The 19,700-nt window shown below is 67.6% G+C and overlaps 4 pseudogenes; all 4 read right to left on the bottom strand.

Annotated features, from left to right (window-relative positions):
• Nucleotides 1-4,458: 4,458 nt before the first annotated feature.
• On the bottom strand, nt 4,459-6,804 carry LOC134149610 (PHD finger protein 7-like; annotated as a pseudogene).
• Nucleotides 6,805-6,896: 92 nt separating this feature from the next.
• LOC134149609 (PHD finger protein 7-like) lies at nt 6,897-11,083 on the bottom strand (annotated as a pseudogene).
• A 92-nt stretch (nt 11,084-11,175) lies between these two features.
• On the bottom strand, nt 11,176-15,734 carry LOC134149608 (PHD finger protein 7-like; annotated as a pseudogene).
• A 1,556-nt stretch (nt 15,735-17,290) lies between these two features.
• On the bottom strand, nt 17,291-19,643 carry LOC134149607 (PHD finger protein 7-like; annotated as a pseudogene).
• Nucleotides 19,644-19,700: the final 57 nt, after the last annotated feature.

Here is a 19,700-nt window from a genome sequence, read left to right as displayed (position 1 = left end):
GCGAGTCTCCAGCGCGGCACCCCGAGCCGCCGGGCAGGGGCACCCCCTGGTCCCCGGGCAGCCCCGCGCCAGCCCCTGCCTCCCCTGCCCGCACCTCCGCAGGTAGCTCAGAGGTGCTGCCTCCCGACTCAGCTCCTGCCCCAGCCGCCCAGCCCTTTTCAGCCCGCCACCGGCGGCGGGTCACAGGGCCCCGCTGTGATGCAGGTGCTGGTGCGGGGGCAGCGCCAGGGCCAAATGTGGACCCAGTGTCGCGGGGGCGGTGGGTGCCGAGGCCTCGGCCAGCCTGGCAGTGGGGCCGGCAGCTCTTGCAGCCTGCGCCTCTAGCGCCCAGGCTCCCCCTGGGGCTGCCTGCGGGCCCGGGGCAGCCGCGCGAGAGCCGCACAGCAGGCAAGGCTGGAGGGCACCTCTGGAGAGCATCTAGTCCAGTGCCCCCCGGCTCAAGCGTGGTCACCGAGGGCAGGCTGCCCAGGGCCCTGGCCACACGCCGCTGGAATGTCTCCGAGCGTGGAGACTCCACGACCTCCCTGGGCAACCGGCTCCGGTGCTCTGTCACCCTCACAGTAAACAAGTTTTGCCTTATGTTCGGCCGGAGCCTCCCGTGTTTCCCTTTGGGCCCGCTGCTTCTCTGCCTGTCCCTGGGCACTGCTAGGAAGAGTCTGGCCCCGACCTCCCTTCAGATGTTGCTGCGCTCGGCGCAGATGCCCCCTCAGCCTTCCCGTCTCCAGGCTGCACAGGCCCAGCGCGCTCAGCCTTTCCTCGGATGAGAGGAGCGCCAGTGCCTTCACCGTCCTGGGAGCCCTTTGCTGGGGTGCCTCCAGCAGCTCCGTGGCTCGCTTGGCGTGGCGAGCGCAGCACTGGACACAGGTCCCTGGGGGTGGCCTCAGCAGGGCTGAGGAGAGGGCAAGATCACCTCCCTCCCTGGGGTGGCGCTTCCTACTTCCTCCTGCCGCCCCGGATACCAGTGAGCTGCCTTTGCCACCAGGGCACACTGCTGGCACTTGCTGTCCTCCAGCACTCCCAGGGCCTCGGGCCTCTCCTGCAGAGCTGCTCTCCAGCGGGTCAGGCCTCAGCCCCTTCTGGGGCCAGGGCTTATTCCTCCACAGAGGCAGGACACTTCCCCCCATGAATCTTCAGGAAGCTCCTCTCTGCTCATCTCCACAGCGTGTCCAGGGCCCTCAGAAGGGCAGCACAAGCCTCTGCTGCCTCAGCCCCTCCTCACAGTTTGTGACCATGACAGAATCATAGAATCAGTAAGGTTGGCAGGGACCTCTGGAGATCATCTAGTCCAACCTCCCTGCTCAGCAGGGTCACCTACAGCACGCTAGACAGGGCTGCATCCAGGCAAGCCTTGAATATCTGCAGAGACGCAGACTCCACAACCTCTCTGGGCAACCTGCTCCAGTGCTCTGTCACTCTCACGCTGAAGAAGTTCCTCCTCGCGTTCAGGCAGAACTTCCCGTGGTTCAGTTTGTGCCCGTTGCTTCTCGTCCGTTCGTATGGGACAACTGAGAAGAGGTTGTCCCCGTCCCCTCGACACCCTCCCTTCTGATACTTACACACATTGATCAGATCCCCTCTCAGTCTGCTCTTCTCCAGGCTAAAGGGGCCCAGCTCTCGCAGCCGTTCCTCATAGGGCAGATGCTCCAGCCCTCCAATCATCTTCGTAGCCCTACGCTGGACTCTGCCCAGTAGTTCCATGTCTCTCTCGTACTGGGGAGCCCAGAACCGGACACAGTACTCGAGATGAGGCCTCCCCAGGGCTGAGGAGAGGGGCAGGATCACCTCCCTCAACCTGCTGGCAACACTCTTCCTAATGCAGCCCTGGATACCATTGGCCTTCCTGGCCAGGAGGGCACATTGCTGGCGCATAGTCAACTTGTTGTCCACCAGCACTCGCAGGTCCTTCTCTGCAGAGCTGCTCTCCAGTAGGTCAGCCCCCAGCCTGTACTGGTGCATGGAGTTATTGCTCCCTAAGTGCAGGACCCTGCACGTGTCCTTGTTGAAGCTCCCCAGGTTTCTCTCCATCCAACTCTCCAGCCTGTCCAGGTCTCTCTGAACGGCAGCACAGCCCTCAGGTGTATCAGCCACTCCTCCCAGCTTGGTATCATCGGCAAACTTGCTGAGGAGGCACTCTGTCCCCTCATCCATGTCGTCATTGATGAAGAAGTTGAAGAGGATGGGGCCCAGTACTGAGCCCTGGGGAACTCCACTAGCCACGGGCCTCCAACTAGATGCTGCGCCACTGAGCACAACCCTCTGAGCTCTGCCTTTCAGCCACTTCTCAAGCCACCTCACAATCCACTCATCTAGCCCACACTTCCTGAGGTTGCCTTGGAGGATGTTACGGGAGAATGTGTCAAAAGCCTTGCTCAAGTCAAGGTACACAATGTCCACTCACCTACCCAGCCACTCATGCCATCATGGAAGGCTATCAGATTGCTTAAGCAGGATTTGCCCTTGGTGAATCCATGCCGACTACTCCTGATCGCCTTCTTTTCCTCCAGATGCCTGGAGAGGACATCCAGAATGAGCTGTTCCATCACTCACCTTTCCAGGTATGGAGGTGAAGCTGACTAGCCTGTAGGCGCCTGGGTCCTCCTTCCTGCACTTTCTGAAGACAGGACTGACACTGGCTTTCTTCCAGTCCTCAGGCACCTCTCCAGTTCTCCATGAGCTTTCAAAGATGATGGAGAGCGGCCTGGCGACAACATCCGCCAGCTCCCTTGGTACTTGTGGGTGTATCCCAGCAGGGCCCATGGATTTATGGCTGTCAGCTTTGCCTCGAAGATCTCTAAGCCAATCCTCCTCCACCACAGGAAAGTCTGCCTTTCTCCAGGCTTTCTCTCTCGTCTGCAGGCTCTGGGATTCCTGAGGGCTACCCTTAGCAGTGAAGACTGAAGCACAGAAGGCATTCAGTAACTCCGCCTTCTCTGTAGCCTTCGTCACCAGGGCCGCCGCCCCATTCAGTAGCGGGCCCACGTTTTCCCCAGGCTTCCTCTTGCTACTGACGTGCTTGAAGAATCCCTTCTTGTTGTCCTTGACATCCGTTGCCAGACTGAGTTCCGAATGGGCCTTAGCCTTCCTCGTCACATCTCTGCATACTCTGACAGCATTCTTATACTGCTCCCAAGTAGCCTGTCCCTTCTCCCATGTTCTGTGTACTTTCCTCTTCTGTTGGAGTTTTGCCAGGAGCTCCTTGCTCATCCATGTAGGTCTCCTGCCTCCTCGGCTGGACTCCTTTCTCCTTGGGATGCACCGCTCTTGAGGTTGGAAGAAGTGCTGCTTGAAAAACTTGCTGAGGGTGCACTCCGTCCTGCCATTGAGGTCACCGAGGAGTAAGTTGGACAGGATGGGAGCCAGGATTGACACCTGGGGCTACCCCACTAGCTACAGGCCCCCAACTAGACTTTGCGCCACTGATCCCAGCACCCTGAGCTCTACCTTCCTACCCATTTTCAGTGCACCTCACTGTCTGCTCATCTAGCCCACACTTGCTCAGTTTGCCTCAGAGGATGTAATGGGAGCCTTGCTCAAGGCAAGGGAGACAACATCCACCACTCTCCGCTCAGCTACCCAGCCACGCCTTTCAGCAGAGAAGGCTATCATCACTTTGATTAAGCACGATTTTGGCCTGGTGAAGCTGGGCTGACTGCTCCATTCCCCTTTTCCCCTTCACGGGCTTGGAAATGGTCTCCAGGAGGAGGAGCTCCTCCAGCACCTCCGCGTGCACGGAGGAGAGGCTGGCTGGCCTCTAGTTCCCTGGGGCTTTTTGCTTGCCCCTTGAGAAGGCTGCGTTGACTGTTGCTTTCTGCCAGGCCTCAGGCCCCTCATCTCCACACCACCAGCACCTTTCCAAGATGCTGATGGTGAGCGGCCTTGCAATGCCGTCAGCCAGCTCCCTCAGCACTCGTGGCTGTATCCCAGCAGCGCCCCTGTGCACTTGTGGATATCCAGTTTGCTTAAGCGATCCCTAACCACATCCTCCTCCACCGCAGGGAAGTCTGCCTTTCTCCAGACTTTCTGCCTGCTCTCCAAGGGGAAAGGGGCCTTGGTGACTCTGTGGGCAGGGAGATTGGCCAGAAAAATGGGAGGCCTCTACTCCAGCACTCGCAGTCCTTCCCTTTCCAAAGGAACCAAGGGGCCCTGCCTCCTCAGGGGCCTTCCCTCCCTCTCAGCCCACTCCACCTCCTGTGGCCAACAAGGCCAGACACAGGTGGCCAAGGCCCGCCCAGAGCATGGAAGCTCCTGGGCAAGGTCTTGCCAAGAGCCACTGACACCACAGCCCTACCCCTGCCCTCCCCCAAATCAGCCCCTGCAGAGAGGCAAAGCAGGCGCAAGCCGAGGAAAGAACGGGGCAGCTCCCAGCGCAGTGGAGATGAGCCAACAGCTTTATTTTTGGGGGCTCGGAGTGCTGCTGCCATTGCTCAGGGCTGCCACACGCCCCCTCCGGCGGAGTTTTCACGGCCGCCGGTAGGGATTTTGGGAGCGGCGGGCTAGCCTGGAGCGGCTCGGCCTTCGCTCCGGCCCCGTCCCGCCCGACGGGCTGCGGGTCCGGGGAGCTGCAGAGCTGGAGGACGCCGCCGGCTCAGCCTGGCTGCTGGTGCTGGGGGCGGCCGGCTCCGGCTGCGTGCTGGAGGCTGCGAGGGGAGGCAGGAAGGTCAGCAGCACGGCCCCGGGGCTGCAGAGCCCCGAGCGGTGCCCCCGGCCCTGCCACAGGCAGAGACCCTGCTGCAGCGCTGTGCTGAGCACCCGCTGCCAGGCCTGGCCCCAGCCCCAGCCTGCGGGGCCCTGGCCGCGGTGCCTCTTACCGGGGCCCAGGCCGGCACACTCGTCACACTCCCAGCTCACGGCGGCGTTTCCCAGGCCCGAGCAGCCCCGATGGGCCCCTTGGGCGGCGCAGGACGAGCACAGCAGCAGCTCCCAGCGCCTGGCCAAGCAAACGGGTTGGTGGCGGTGGTGGCCAGGGCTGCTGGCCGTGATGCCAGCGAGGCCCCCACGGGCCGAGGGAGTGCAGCAAGGCAGTGCCCGGCACAGCTCTTGTGCCAAGCACCGGCTCCCAGAGCCCTTGGGGAGACCAAGAGCCCATGCAGAGCTCCAGCAGCACCCACCACTGCTTGCAGGACCCCTCGGGCTGCAGCACTGCTGCGGGTACCCCCCTTGCCCAGGCAGCCCCACGGCCCCCCATGCCAAAGGGCTGTCCCCTTCCCTCTGCCCCCTTCCCACCTGGGCGTCCCTCCACCTCCCTGCCCAACCTGCTGACACCAATGGGACAGCAGCCATGCTGCCCCCCGCTGCAGATCTGCCGCGTGGCTGACGTACCCACTCTGCTCTGCCTGCTCCCTGCCCCGTGGGTGAAGGCACCGGGCCGCATCGCAGCGCCTGTGCCGCTGGTACAGGTCGCGGTAGCGGCCGCCTTCCTCCCACGATGGTCCTCTGCCGCAGAAGGAAGGGAAAGTCAGGAGCCTGCCCTGGCCTGGCACAAGCCACCACGGCCTCGGGCCCCTGGGGCGGCACAGTGCCGGCACCCTTCTGCCTCGGGAGCGGGGAGCATGGGCAGCAGGGAGCCAACCTGAAGGGGATGGAGATGCCCATTTTAAACATCTCCGGGAGAAATCTCCTGCGGTTCTTGCAGAGCGGGCACCGGAAGCAGGAGAATCCGGCGTGCACGGCCTGTCCCTGCAGGAGACAAACAGGCAGCGTCAGCGGGGCACTGTGGCTGGCCCCGCCGTGCCCCTGGCGCCAGGGAAGCGCCCCCGACCTGGATGCAGCCCCGGTGGAACCAGGCCCCTTTGCAGGCCGGGCACACCATGGTGCGGTACGAGAGCTGCTCGTCCACGGGCTCCTGGCAGATGATGCACGTCGTCTCCGCAGTGGGACGTGCTGGCACTGCCTGCTCCGGACGGTGCTCCCAGCAGAACGACCTGGCGGGAGCAGGGATAGAGAGGGGCGAGGTCGGGAAGCGTGGAGACCGCGCACTCTGCCGCGGAGGGGGCGAAGAGGGGGCGAAGGAGCCCCCCGCGGCCCGATGCAGAATGCCAGGATGCTCGCTCGGCTGCTCGGCCGGCGCTGGCACAGGGCGTCGCGGCAGGGACTCCCGGTGCCGGGCTGGCTGCCCTTACCTGTAGGGCCTGAAGAACTGGGTGACGCAGCCGTGCTCGGAGGCGCAGGGCAGGTGGAAGGTGCGGCTGCAGCCCTTCTGCTGGCAGCTGATGGCAGCGCCCCGCTCGCCGCACACGAAGCAGCCCTGCGGGGAGCACGGCAGAGCCGTCGGGCACGCGCCTGCGCCTCCCCGGCCAGCCCCGCTCCTCCAGCAAAGGCCCAGGGCCCTGCGCCTTGCTGCCTCCCAGCCCGCACAGCTGCCTCCCGCGCCAGGTCGCTCCCGGCAGCGCTGCCCAGAGCTGCTCGGAGGCACTGGTGGCTCTTGCCCGTGCCCCAGGCCAAGCTGCCCCGAGCCTCTGCATGCACAAACCTCCCCATCCCTGGCATGTCCTCACCTTCTGCGCCGCGCTCTTTATTTTCCATTTGATGTCCACGGGGAGGAATCCGCAGATGCCCTCCTCCCTGCTCCCGCGCTGATGCAGCCAGCTGGCAGAGAACTGCAGGACACAGCAGAGCCGGAGCTCGGGAGGTGGCCGAGGCCCGGAGCGGTGCTGGGGCCGAGCTGGGGGAGCCCCCGGGCATGCTCACCAGGCAGTTCTCGTGGACACACAGCCCTCTCTTCTCATGCTTCGGCCCGCAGACGTCCGCGCTGACATCTGCGCGGCGGCACAGCATGCAGGCTGCAGGGGAGAGAGCAAATGCCATGAGCACTGAGCAGCCCGCCAAGGCCTGGGGACACATCCCTGAGCAGCTGCCCTCAGGCCTTGCCCTGGCCCAGCCTCGCCAGGGGGGGACGGTCAGGGCCGGAGCTGCGGCAACGGCACGATGGGGTTTGCAGAGGATGGGGGCATGGCCGGGATGGGGGTCCCGTCGGGCGCCCGTGCCCAGCCTGGGCAGCCCAGGCTCAGGAGAGCACGGGCTCCGCAGCGGGGCACTCGGGCAGCTCCTGCCTGCCCCTGCCACCGCTCACGGACCGCTCCAACACCACCTGCGCCGGGCAGCGGGCTGCCGGGAGCCGCGGGCAGGGGCCCGGCGCCCTCACCCTTCTCCTGCGAGTCGGGGGCCTTCCTCTTCATGGCGGACACGGGCCAGTGGACAGAGCGCTTTGGAGAGTGCCGGGCACCGTAGCCCCGGGTTTTCCCTTCCACGCGCTCCTCTGCTGACCCTGCGGGAGAAGCGGGACCACAGCGAGTCTCCAGCGCGGCACCCCGAGCCGCCGGGCAGGGGCACCCCCTGGTCCCCGGGCAGCCCCGCGCCAGCCCCTGCCTCCCCTGCCCGCACCTCCGCAGGTAGCTCGGAGGTGCTGCCTCCCGACTCAGCTCCTGCCCCAGCCGCCCAGCCCTTTTCAGCCCGCCACCGGCGGCGGGTCACAGGGCCCCGCTGTGATGCAGGTGCTGGTGCGGGGGCAGCGCCAGGGCCAAATGTGGACCCAGTGTCGCGGGGGCGGTGGGTGCCGAGGCCTCGGCCAGCCTGGCAGTGGGGCCGGCAGCTCTTGCAGCCTGCGCCTCTAGCGCCCAGGCTCCCCCTGGGGCTGCCTGCGGGCCCGGGGCAGCCGCGCGAGAGCCGCACAGCAGGCAAGGCTGGAGGGCACCTCTGGAGAGCATCTAGTCCAGTGCCCCCCGGCTCAAGCGTGGTCACCGAGGGCAGGCTGCCCAGGGCCCTGGCCACACGCCGCTGGAATGTCTCCAAGCGTGGAGACTCCACGACCTCCCTGGGCAACCGGCTCCGGTGCTCTGTCACCCTCACAGTAAACAAGTTTTGCCTTATGTTCGGCCGGAGCCTCCCGTGTTTCCCTTTGGGCCCGCTGCTTCTCTGCCTGTCCCTGGGCACTGCTAGGAAGAGTCTGGCCCCGACCTCCCTTCAGATGTTGCTGCGCTCGGAGCAGATGCCCCCTCAGCCTTCCCGTCTCCAGGCTGCACAGGCCCAGCGCGCTCAGCCTTTCCTCGCTTGCCCCTTGAGAAGGCTGCGCTGACTGTTGCTTTCTGCCAGGCCTCAGGCCCCTCATCTCCACACCACCAGCACCTTTCCAAGATGCTGATGGTGAGTGGCCTTGCAATGCCGTCAGCCAGCTCCCTCAGCACTCGTGGCTGTATCCCAGCAGCGCCCCTGTGCACTTGTGGATATCCAGTTTGCTTAAGCGATCCCTAACCACATCCTCCTCCACCGCAGGGAAGTCTGCCTTTCTCCAGACTTTCTGCCTGCTCTCCAAGGGGAAAGGGGCCTTGGTGACTCTGTGGGCAGGGAGATTGGCCAGAAAAATGGGAGGCCTCTACTCCAGCACTCGCAGTCCTTCCCTTTCCAAAGGAACCAAGGGGCCCTGCCTCCTCAGGGGCCTTCCCTCCCTCTCAGCCCACTCCACCTCCTGTGGCCAACAAGGCCAGACACAGGTGGCCAAGGCCTGCCCAGAGCATGGAAGCTCCTGGGCAAGGTCTTGCCAAGAGCCACTGACACCACAGCCCTACCCCTGCCCTCCCCCAAATCAGCCCCTGCAGAGAGGCAAAGCAGGCGCAAGCTGAGGAAAGAACGGGGCAGCACCCAGCACAGTGGAGATGAGCCAACAGCTTTATTTTTTGGGGCTCGGAGTGCTGCTGCCATTGCTCAGGGCTGCCACACGCCCCCTCCGGCGGAGTTTTCACGGCCGCCGGTAGGGATTTTGGGAGCGGCGGGCTAGCCTGGAGCGGCTCGGCCTTCGCTCCGGCCCCGTCCCGCCCGACGGGCTGCGGGTCCGGGGAGCTGCGGAGCTGGAGGATGCCGCCGGCTCAGCCTGGCTGCTGGTGCTGGGGGCGGCCGGCTCCGGCTGCGCGCTGGAGGCTGCGAGGGGAGGCAGGAAGGTCAGCAGCACGGCCCCGGGGCTGCAGAGCCCCGAGCGGTGCCCCCGGCCCTGCCGCAGGCAGAGACCCTGCTGCAGCGCTGCGCTGAGCACCCGCTGCCAGGCCTGGCCCCAGCCCCAGCCCCAGCCTGCGGGGCCCTGGCCGCGGTGCCTCTTACCGGGGCCCAGGCCGGCACACTCGTCGCACTCCCAGCTCACGGCGGCGTTTCCCAGGCCCGAGCAGCCCCGATGGGCCCCTTGGGCGGCGCAGGACGAGCACAGCAGCAGCTCCCAGCGCCTGGCCAAGCAAACGGGTTGGTGGCGGTGGTGGCCGGGGCTGCTGGCCGTGATGCCAGCGAGGCCCCCATGGGCCGAGGGAGCGCAGCAAGGCAGTGCCCGGCACAACTCTTGTGCCAAGCACCGGCTCCCAGAGCCCTTGGGGAGACCAAGAGCCCATGCAGAGCTCCAGCAGCACCCACCACTGCTTGCAGGACCCCTCGGGCTGCAGCACTGCTGCGGGTACCCCCCTTGCCCAGGCAGCCCCACGGCCCCCCATGCCAAAGGGCTGTCCCCTTCCCTCTGCCCCCTTCCCACCTGGGCGTCCCTCCACCTCCCTGCCCAACCTGCTGACACCAATGGGACAGCAGCCATGCTGCCCCCCGCTGCAGATCTGCCGCGTGGCTGACGTACCCACTCTGCTCTGCCTGCTCCCTGCCCCGTGGGTGAAGGCACCGGGCCGCATCGCAGCGCCTGTGCCGCTGGTACAGGTCGCGGTAGCGGCCGCCTTCCTCCCACGATGGTCCTCTGCCGCAGAAGGAAGGGAAAGTCAGGAGCCTGCCCTGGCCTGGCACAAGCCACCACGGCCTCGGGCCCCTGGGGCGGCACAGTGCCGGCACCCTTCTGCCTCGGGAGCGGGGAGCATGGGCAGCAGGGAGCCAACCTGAAGGGGATGGAGATGCCCATTTTAAACATCTCCGGGAGAAATCTCCTGCGGTTCTTGCAGAGCGGGCACCGGAAGCAGGAGAATCCGGCGTGCACGGCCTGTCCCTGCAGGAGACAAACAGGCAGCGTCAGCGGGGCACTGTGGCTGGCCCCGCCGTGCCCCTGGCGCCAGGGAAGCGCCCCCGACCTGGATGCAGCCCCGGTGGAACCAGGCCCCTTTGCAGGCCGGGCACACCATGGTGCGGTACGAGAGCTGCTCGTCCACGGGCTCCTGGCAGATGATGCACGTCGTCTCCGCAGTGGGACGTGCTGGCACTGCCTGCTCCGGACGGTGCTCCCAGCAGAACGACCTGGCGGGAGCAGGGATAGAGAGGGGCGAGGTCGGGAAGCGTGGAGACCGCGCACTCTGCCGCGGAGGGGGCGAAGAGGGGGCGAAGGAGCCCCCCGCGGCCCGATGCAGAATGCCAGGATGCTCGCTCGGCTGCTCGGCCGGCGCTGGCACAGGGCGTCGCGGCAGGGACCCCCGGTGCCGGGCTGGCTGCCCTTACCTGTAGGGCCTGAAGAACTGGGTGACGCAGCCGTGCTCGGAGGCGCAGGGCAGGTGGAAGGTGCGGCTGCAGCCCTTCTGCTGGCAGCTGATGGCAGCGCCCCGCTCGCCGCACACGAAGCAGCCCTGCGGGGAGCACGGCAGAGCCGTCGGGCACGCGCCTGCGCCTCCCCGGCCAGCCCCGCTCCTCCAGCAAAGGCCCAAGGCCCTGCGCCTTGCTGCCTCCCAGCCCGCACAGCTGCCTCCCGCGCCAGGTCGCTCCCGGCAGCGCTGCCCAGAGCTGCTCGGAGGCACTGGTGGCTCTTGCCCGTGCCCCAGGCCAAGCTGCCCCGAGCCTCTGCATGCACAAACCTCCCCATCCCTGGCATGTCCTCACCTTCTGCGCCGCGCTCTTTATTTTCCATTTGATGTCCACGGGGAGGAATCCGCAGATGCCCTCCTCCCTGCTCCCGCGCTGGTGCAGCCAGCTGGCAGAGAACTGCAGGACACAGCAGAGCCGGAGCTCGGGAGGTGGCCGAGGCCCGGAGCGGTGCTGGGGCCGAGCTGGGGGAGCCCCCGGGCATGCTCACCAGGCAGTTCTCGTGGACACACAGCCCTCTCTTCTCATGCTTCGGCCCGCAGACGTCCGCGCTGACATCTGCGCGGCGGCACAGCATGCAGGCTGCAGGGGAGAGAGCAAATGCCATGAGCACTGAGCAGCCCGCCAAGGCCTGGGGACACATCCCTGAGCAGCTGCCCTCAGGCCTTGCCCTGGCCCAGCCTCGCCAGGGGGGGACGGTCAGGGCCGGAGCTGCGGCAACGGCACGATGGGGTTTGCAGAGGATGGGGGCATGGCCGGGATGGGGGTCCCGTCGGGCGCCCGTGCCCAGCCTGGGCAGCCCAGGCTCAGGAGAGCACGGGCTCCGCAGCGGGGCACTCGGGCAGCTCCTGCCTGCCCCTGCCACCGCTCATGGACCGCTCCAACACCACCTGCGCCGGGCAGCGGGCTGCCGGGAGCCGCGGGCAGGGGCCCGGCGCCCTCACCCTTCTCCTGCGAGTCGGGGGCCTTCCTCTTCATGGCGGACACGGGCCAGTGGACAGAGCGCTTTGGAGAGTGCCGGGCACCGCAGCCCCGGGTTTTCCCTTCCACGCGCTCCTCTGCTGACCCTGCGGGAGAAGCGGGACCACAGCGAGTCTCCAGCGCGGCACCCCGAGCCGCCGGGCAGGGGCACCCCCTGGTCCCCGGGCAGCCCCGCGCCAGCCCCTGCCTCCCCTGCCCGCACCTCCGCAGGTAGCTCGGAGGTGCTGCCTCCCGACTCAGCTCCTGCCCCAGCCGCCCAGCCCTTTTCAGCCCGCCACCGGCGGCGGGTCACAGGGCCCCGCTGTGATGCAGGTGCTGGTGCGGGGGCAGCGCCAGGGCCAAATGTGGACCCAGTGTCGCGGGGGCGGTGGGTGCCGAGGCCTCGGCCAGCCTGGCAGTGGGGCCGGCAGCTCTTGCAGCCTGCGCCTCTAGCGCCCAGGCTCCCCCTGGGGCTGCCTGCGGGCCCGGGGCAGCCGCGCGAGAGCCGCACAGCAGGCAAGGCTGGAGGGCACCTCTGGAGAGCATCTAGTCCAGTGCCCCCCGGCTCAAGCGTGGTCACCGAGGGCAGGCTGCCCAGGGCCCTGGCCACACGCCGCTGGAATGTCTCCAAGCGTGGAGACTCCACGACCTCCCTGGGCAACCGGCTCCGGTGCTCTGTCACCCTCACAGTAAACAAGTTTTGCCTTATGTTCGGCCGGAGCCTCCCGTGTTTCCCTTTGGGCCCACTGCTTCTCTGCCTGTCCCTGGGCACTGCTAGGAAGAGTCTGGCCCCGACCTCCCTTCAGATGTTGCTGCGCTCGGAGCAGATGCCCCCTCAGCCTTCCCGTCTCCAGGCTGCACAGGCCCAGCGCGCTCAGCCTTTCCTCGCTTGCCCCTTGAGAAGGCTGCGCTGACTGTTGCTTTCTGCCAGGCCTCAGGCCCCTCATCTCCACACCACCAGCACCTTTCCAAGATGCTGATGGTGAGTGGCCTTGCAATGCCGTCAGCCAGCTCCCTCAGCACTCGTGGCTGTATCCCAGCAGCGCCCCTGTGCACTTGTGGATATCCAGTTTGCTTAAGCGATCCCTAACCACATCCTCCTCCACCGCAGGGAAGTCTGCCTTTCTCCAGACTTTCTGCCTGCTCTCCAAGGGGAAAGGGGCCTTGGTGACTCCGTGGCCAGGGAGATTGGCCGGAAAAATGGGAGGCCTCTACTCCAGCACTCGCAGTCCTTCCCTTTCCAAAGGAACCAAGGGGCCCTGCCTCCTCAGGGGCCTTCCCTCCCTCTCAGCCCACTCCACCTCCTGTGGCCAACAAGGCCAGACACAGGTGGCCAAGGCCTGCCCAGAGCATGGAAGCTCCTGGGCAAGGTCTTGCCAAGAGCCACTGACACCACAGCCCTACCCCTGCCCTCCCCCAAATCAGCCCCTGCAGAGAGGCAAAGCAGGCGCAAGCCGAGGAAAGAACGGGGCAGCACCCAGCGCAGTGGAGATGAGCCAACAGCTTTATTTTTTGGGGCTCGGAGTGCTGCTGCCATTGCTCAGGGCTGCCACACGCCCCCTCCGGCGGAGTTTTCACGGCCGCCGGTAGGGATTTTGGGAGCGGCGGGCTAGCCTGGAGCGGCTCGGCCTTCGCTCCGGCCCCGTCCCGCCCGACGGGCTGCGGGTCCGGGGAGCTGCGGAGCTGGAGGACGCCGCCGGCTCAGCCTGGCTGCTGGTGCTGGGGGCGGCCGGCTCCGGCTGCGCGCTGGAGGCTGCGAGGGGAGGCAGGAAGGTCAGCAGCACGGCCCCGGGGCTGCAGAGCCCCGAGCGGTGCCCCCGGCCCTGCCGCAGGCAGAGACTCTGCTGCAGCGCTGCGCTGAGCACCCGCTGCCAGGCCTGGCCCCAGCCCCAGCCCCAGCCTGCGGGGCCCTGGCCGCGGTGCCTCTTACCGGGGCCCAGGCCGGCACACTCGTCGCACTCCCAGCTCACGGCGGCGTTTCCCAGGCCCGAGCAGCCCCGATGGGCCCCTTGGGCAGCGCAGGACGAGCACAGCAGCAGCTCCCAGCGCCTGGCCAAGCAAACGGGTTGGTGGCGGTGGTGGCCGGGGCTGCTGGCCGTGATGCCAGCGAGGCCCCCATGGGCCGAGGGAGCGCAGCAAGGCAGTGCCCGGCACAACTCTTGTGCCAAGCACCGGCTCCCAGAGCCCTTGGGGAGACCAAGAGCCCATGCAGAGCTCCAGCAGCACCCACCACTGCTTGCAGGACCCCTCGGGCTGCAGCACTGCTGCGGGTACCCCCCCTTGCCCAGGCAGCCCCACGGCCCCCCATGCCAAAGGGCTGTCCCCTTCCCTCTGCCCCCTTCCCACCTGGGCGTCCCTCCACCTCCCTGCCCAACCTGCTGACACCAATGGGACAGCAGCCATGCTGCCCCCCGCTGCAGATCTGCCGCGTGGCTGACGTACCCACTCTGCTCTGCCTGCTCCCTGCCCCGTGGGTGAAGGCACCGGGCCGCATCGCAGCGCCTGTGCCGCTGGTACAGGTCGCGGTAGCGGCCGCCTTCCTCCCACGATGGTCCTCTGCCGCAGAAGGAAGGGAAAGTCAGGAGCCTGCCCTGGCCTGGCACAAGCCACCACGGCCTCGGGCCCCTGGGGCGGCACAGTGCCGGCACCCTTCTGCCTCGGGAGCGGGGAGCATGGGCAGCAGGGAGCCAACCTGAAGGGGATGGAGATGCCCATTTTAAACATCTCCGGGAGAAATCTCCTGCGGTTCTTGCAGAGCGGGCACCGGAAGCAGGAGAATCCGGCGTGCACGGCCTGTCCCTGCAGGAGACAAACAGGCAGCGTCAGCGGGGCACTGTGGCTGGCCCCGCCGTGCCCCTGGCGCCAGGGAAGCGCCCCCGACCTGGATGCAGCCCCGGTGGAACCAGGCCCCTTTGCAGGCCGGGCACACCATGGTGCGGTACGAGAGCTGCTCGTCCACGGGCTCCTGGCAGATGATGCACGTCGTCTCCGCAGTGGGACGTGCTGGCACTGCCTGCTCCGGACGGTGCTCCCAGCAGAACGACCTGGCGGGAGCAGGGATAGAGAGGGGCGAGGTCGGGAAGCGCGGAGACCGCGCACTCTGCCGCGGAGGGGGCGAAGAGGGGGCGAAGGAGCCCCCCGCGGCCCGATGCAGAATGCCAGGATGCTCGCTCGGCTGCTCGGCCGGCGCTGGCACAGGGCGTCGCGGCAGGGACCCCCGGTGCCGGGCTGGCTGCCCTTACCTGTAGGGCCTGAAGAACTGGGTGACGCAGCCGTGCTCGGAGGCGCAGGGCAGGTGGAAGGTGCGGCTGCAGCCCTTCTGCTGGCAGCTGATGGCAGCGCCCCGCTCGCCGCACACGAAGCAGCCCTGCGGGGAGCACGGCAGAGCCGTCGGGCACGCGCCTGCGCCTCCCCGGCCAGCCCCGCTCCTCCAGCAAAGGCCCAGGGCCCTGCGCCTTGCTGCCTCCCAGCCCGCACAGCTGCCTCCCGCGCCAGGTCGCTCCCGGCAGCGCTGCCCAGAGCTGCTCGGAGGCACTGGTGGCTCTTGCCCGTGCCCCAGGCCAAGCTGCCCCGAGCCTCTGCATGCACAAACCTCCCCATCCCTGGCATGTCCTCACCTTCTGCGCCGCGCTCTTTATTTTCCATTTGATGTCCACGGGGAGGAATCCGCAGATGCCCTCCTCCCTGCTCCCGCGCTGGTGCAGCCAGCTGGCAGAGAACTGCAGGACACAGCAGAGCCGGAGCTCGGGAGGTGGCCGAGGCCCGGAGCGGTGCTGGGGCCGAGCTGGGGGAGCCCCCGGGCACACTCACCAGGCAGTTCTCGTGGACACACAGCCCTCTCTTCTCATGCTTCGGCCCGCAGACGTCCGCGCTGACATCTGCGCGGCGGCACAGCATGCAGGCTGCAGGGGAGAGAGCAAATGCCATGAGCACTGAGCAGCCCGCCAAGGCCTGGGGACACATCCCTGAGCAGCTGCCCTCAGGCCTTGCCCTGGCCCAGCCTCGCCAGGGGGGGATGGTCAGGGCCGGAGCTGCGGCAACGGCACGATGGGGTTTGCAGAGGATGGGGGCATGGCCGGGATGGGGGTCCCGTCGGGCGCCCGTGCCCAGCCTGGGCAGCCCAGGCTCAGGAGAGCACGGGCTCCGCAGCGGGGCACTCGGGCAGCTCCTGCCTGCCCCTGCCACCGCTCACGGACCGCTCCAACACCACCTGCGCCGGGCAGCGGGCTGCCGGGAGCCGCGGGCAGGGGCCCGGCGCCCTCACCCTTCTCCTGCGAGTCGGGGGCCTTCCTCTTCATGGCGGACACGGGCCAGTGGACAGAGCGCTTTGGAGAGTGCCGGGCACCGCAGCCCCGGGTTTTCCCTTCCACGCGCTCCTCTGCTGACCCTGCGGGAGAAGCGGGACCACAGCGAGTCTCCAGCGCGGCACCCCGAGCCGCCGGGCAGGGGCACCCCCTGGTCCCCGGGCAGCCCCGCGCCAGCCCCTGCCTCCCCTGCCCGCACCTCCGCAGGTAGCTCGGAGGTGCTGCCTCCCGACTCAGCTCCTGCCCCAGCCGCCCAGCCCTTTTCAGCCCGCCACCGGCGGCGGGTCACAGGGCCCCGCTGTGATGCAGGTGCTGGTGCGGGGGCAGCGCCAGGGCCAAATGTGGACCCAGTGTCGCGGGGGCGGTGGGTGCCGAGGCCTCGGCCAGCCTGGCAGTGGGGCCGGCAGCTCTTGCAGCCTGCGCCTCTAGCGCCCAGGCTCCCCCTGGGGCTGCCTGCGGGCCCGGGGCAGCCGCGCGAGAGCCGCACAGCAGGCAAGGCTGGAGGGCACCTCTGGAGAGCATCTAGTCCAGTGCCCCCCGGCTCAAGCGTGGTCACCGAGGGCAGGCTGCCCAGGGCCCTGGCCACACGCCGCTGGAATGTCTCCGAGCGTGGAGACTCCACGACCTCCCTGGGCAACCGGCTCCGGTGCTCTGTCACCCTCACAGTAAACAAGTTTTGCCTTATGTTCGGCCGGAGCCTCCCGTGTTTCCCTTTGGGCCCACTGCTTCTCTGCCTGTCCCTGGGCACTGCTAGGAAGAGTCTGGCCCCGACCTCCCTTCAGATGTTGCTGCGCTCGGAGCAGATGCCCCCTCAGCCTTCCCGTCTCCAGGCTGCACAGGCCCAGCGCGCTCAGCCTTTCCTCGCTTGCCCCTTGAGAAGGCTGCGCTGACTGTTGCTTTCTGCCAGGCCTCAGGCCCCTCATCTCCACACCACCAGCACCTTTCCAAGATGCTGATGGTGAGTGGCCTTGCAATGCCGTCAGCCAGCTCCCTCAGCACTCGTGGCTGTATCCCAGCAGCGCCCCTGTGCACTTGTGGATATCCAGTTTGCTTAAGCGATCCCTAACCACATCCTCCTCCACCGCAGGGAAGTCTGCCTTTCTCCAGACTTTCTGCCTGCTCTCCAAGGGGAAAGGGGCCTTGGTGACTCTGTGGGCAGGGAGATTGGCCAGAAAAATGGGAGGCCTCTACTCCAGCACTCGCAGTCCTTCCCTTTCCAAAGGAACCAAGGGGCCCTGCCTCCTCAGGGGCCTTCCCTCCCTCTCAGCCCACTCCACCTCCTGTGGCCAACAAGGCCAGACACAGGTGGCCAAGGCCCGCCCAGAGCATGGAAGCTCCTGGGCAAGGTCTTGCCAAGAGCCACTGACACCACAGCCCTACCCCTGCCCTCCCCCAAATCAGCCCCTGCAGAGAGGCAAAGCAGGCGCAAGCCGAGGAAAGAACGGGGCAGCACCCAGCGCAGTGGAGATGAGCCAACAGCTTTATTTTTTGGGGCTCGGAGTGCTGCTGCCATTGCTCAGGGCTGCCACACGCCCCCTCCGGCGGAGTTTTCACGGCCGCCGGTAGGGATTTTGGGAGCGGCGGGCTAGCCTGGAGCGGCTCGGCCTTCGCTCCGGCCCCGTCCCGCCCGACGGGCTGCGGGTCCGGGGAGCTGCGGAGCTGGAGGACGCCGCCGGCTCAGCCTGGCTGCTGGTGCTGGGGGCGGCCGGCTCCGGCTGCGCGCTGGAGGCTGCGAGGGGAGGCAGGAAGGTCAGCAGCACGGCCCCGGGGCTGCAGAGCCCCGAGCGGTGCCCCCGGCCCTGCCGCAGGCAGAGACCCTGCTGCAGCGCTGCGCTGAGCACCCGCTGCCAGGCCTGGCCCCAGCCCCAGCCCCAGCCTGCGGGGCCCTGGCCGCGGTGCCTCTTACCGGGGCCCAGGCCGGCACACTCGTCGCACTCCCAGCTCACGGCGGCGTTTCCCAGGCCCGAGCAGCCCCGATGGGCCCCTTGGGCAGCGCAGGACGAGCACAGCAGCAGCTCCCAGCGCCTGGCCAAGCAAACGGGTTGGTGGCGGTGGTGGCCGGGGCTGCTGGCCGTGATGCCAGCGAGGCCCCCATGGGCCGAGGGAGCGCAGCAAGGCAGTGCCCGGCACAACTCTTGTGCCAAGCACCGGCTCCCAGAGCCCTTGGGGAGACCAAGAGCCCATGCAGAGCTCCAGCAGCACCCACCACTGCTTGCAGGACCCCTCGGGCTGCAGCACTGCTGCGGGTACCCCCCCTTGCCCAGGCAGCCCCACGGCCCCCCATGCCAAAGGGCTGTCCCCTTCCCTCTGCCCCCTTCCCACCTGGGCGTCCCTCCACCTCCCTGCCCAACCTGCTGACACCAATGGGACAGCAGCCATGCTGCCCCCCGCTGCAGATCTGCCGCGTGGCTGACGTACCCACTCTGCTCTGCCTGCTCCCTGCCCCGTGGGTGAAGGCACCGGGCCGCATCGCAGCGCCTGTGCCGCTGGTACAGGTCGCGGTAGCGGCCGCCTTCCTCCCACGATGGTCCTCTGCCGCAGAAGGAAGGGAAAGTCAGGAGCCTGCCCTGGCCTGGCACAAGCCACCACGGCCTCGGGCCCCTGGGGCGGCACAGTGCCGGCACCCTTCTGCCTCGGGAGCGGGGAGCATGGGCAGCGGGGAGCCAACCTGAAGGGGATGGAGATGCCCATTTTAAACATCTCCGGGAGAAATCTCCTGCGGTTCTTGCAGAGCGGGCACCGGAAGCAGGAGAATCCGGCGTGCACGGCCTGTCCCTGCAGGAGACAAACAGGCAGCGTCAGCGGGGCACTGTGGCTGGCCCCGCCGTGCCCCTGGCGCCAGGGAAGCGCCCCCGACCTGGATGCAGCCCCGGTGGAACCAGGCCCCTTTGCAGGCCGGGCACACCATGGTGCGGTACGAGAGCTGCTCGTCCACGGGCTCCTGGCAGATGATGCACGTCGTCTCCGCAGTGGGACGTGCTGGCACTGCCTGCTCCGGACGGTGCTCCCAGCAGAACGACCTGGCGGGAGCAGGGATAGAGAGGGGCGAGGTCGGGAAGCGCGGAGACCGCGCACTCTGCCGCGGAGGGGGCGAAGAGGGGGCGAAGGAGCCCCCCGCGGCCCGATGCAGAATGCCAGGATGCTCGCTTGGCTGCTCGGCCGGCGCTGGCACAGGGCGTCGCGGCAGGGACCCCCGGTGCCGGGCTGGCTGCCCTTACCTGTAGGGCCTGAAGAACTGGGTGACGCAGCCGTGCTCGGAGGCGCAGGGCAGGTGGAAGGTGCGGCTGCAGCCCTTCTGCTGGCAGCTGATGGCAGCGCCCCGCTCGCCGCACACGAAGCAGCCCTGCGGGGAGCACGGCAGAGCCGTCGGGCACGCGCCTGCGCCTCCCCGGCCAGCCCCGCTCCTCCAGCAAAGGCCCAAGGCCCTGCGCCTTGCTGCCTCCCAGCCCGCACAGCTGCCTCCCGCGCCAGGTCGCTCCCGGCAGCGCTGCCCAGAGCTGCTCGGAGGCACTGGTGGCTCTTGCCCGTGCCCCAGGCCAAGCTGCCCCGAGCCTCTGCATGCACAAACCTCCCCATCCCTGGCATGTCCTCACCTTCTGCGCCGCGCTCTTTATTTTCCATTTGATGTCCACGGGGAGGAATCCGCAGATGCCCTCCTCCCTGCTCCCGCGCTGGTGCAGCCAGCTGGCAGAGAACTGCAGGACACAGCAGAGCCGGAGCTCGGGAGGTGGCCGAGGCCCGGAGCGGTGCTGGGGCCGAGCTGGGGGAGCCCCCGGGCACACTCACCAGGCAGTTCTCGTGGACACACAGCCCTCTCTTCTCATGCTTCGGCCCGCAGACGTCCGCGCTGACATCTGCGCGGCGGCACAGCATGCAGGCTGCAGGGGAGAGAGCAAATGCCATGAGCACTGAGCAGCCCGCCAAGGCCTGGGGACACATCCCTGAGCAGCTGCCCTCAGG

The sequence above is a fragment of the Rhea pennata genome, chromosome 20 (assembly GCF_028389875.1).
Source record: "Rhea pennata isolate bPtePen1 chromosome 20, bPtePen1.pri, whole genome shotgun sequence".
In the NCBI taxonomy this organism is placed as follows: Eukaryota; Metazoa; Chordata; class Aves; order Rheiformes; family Rheidae; genus Rhea; species Rhea pennata.
Note: the sequence above shows the minus strand (reverse complement) of the source record. Positions and strands in the feature narration are given on the sequence as shown.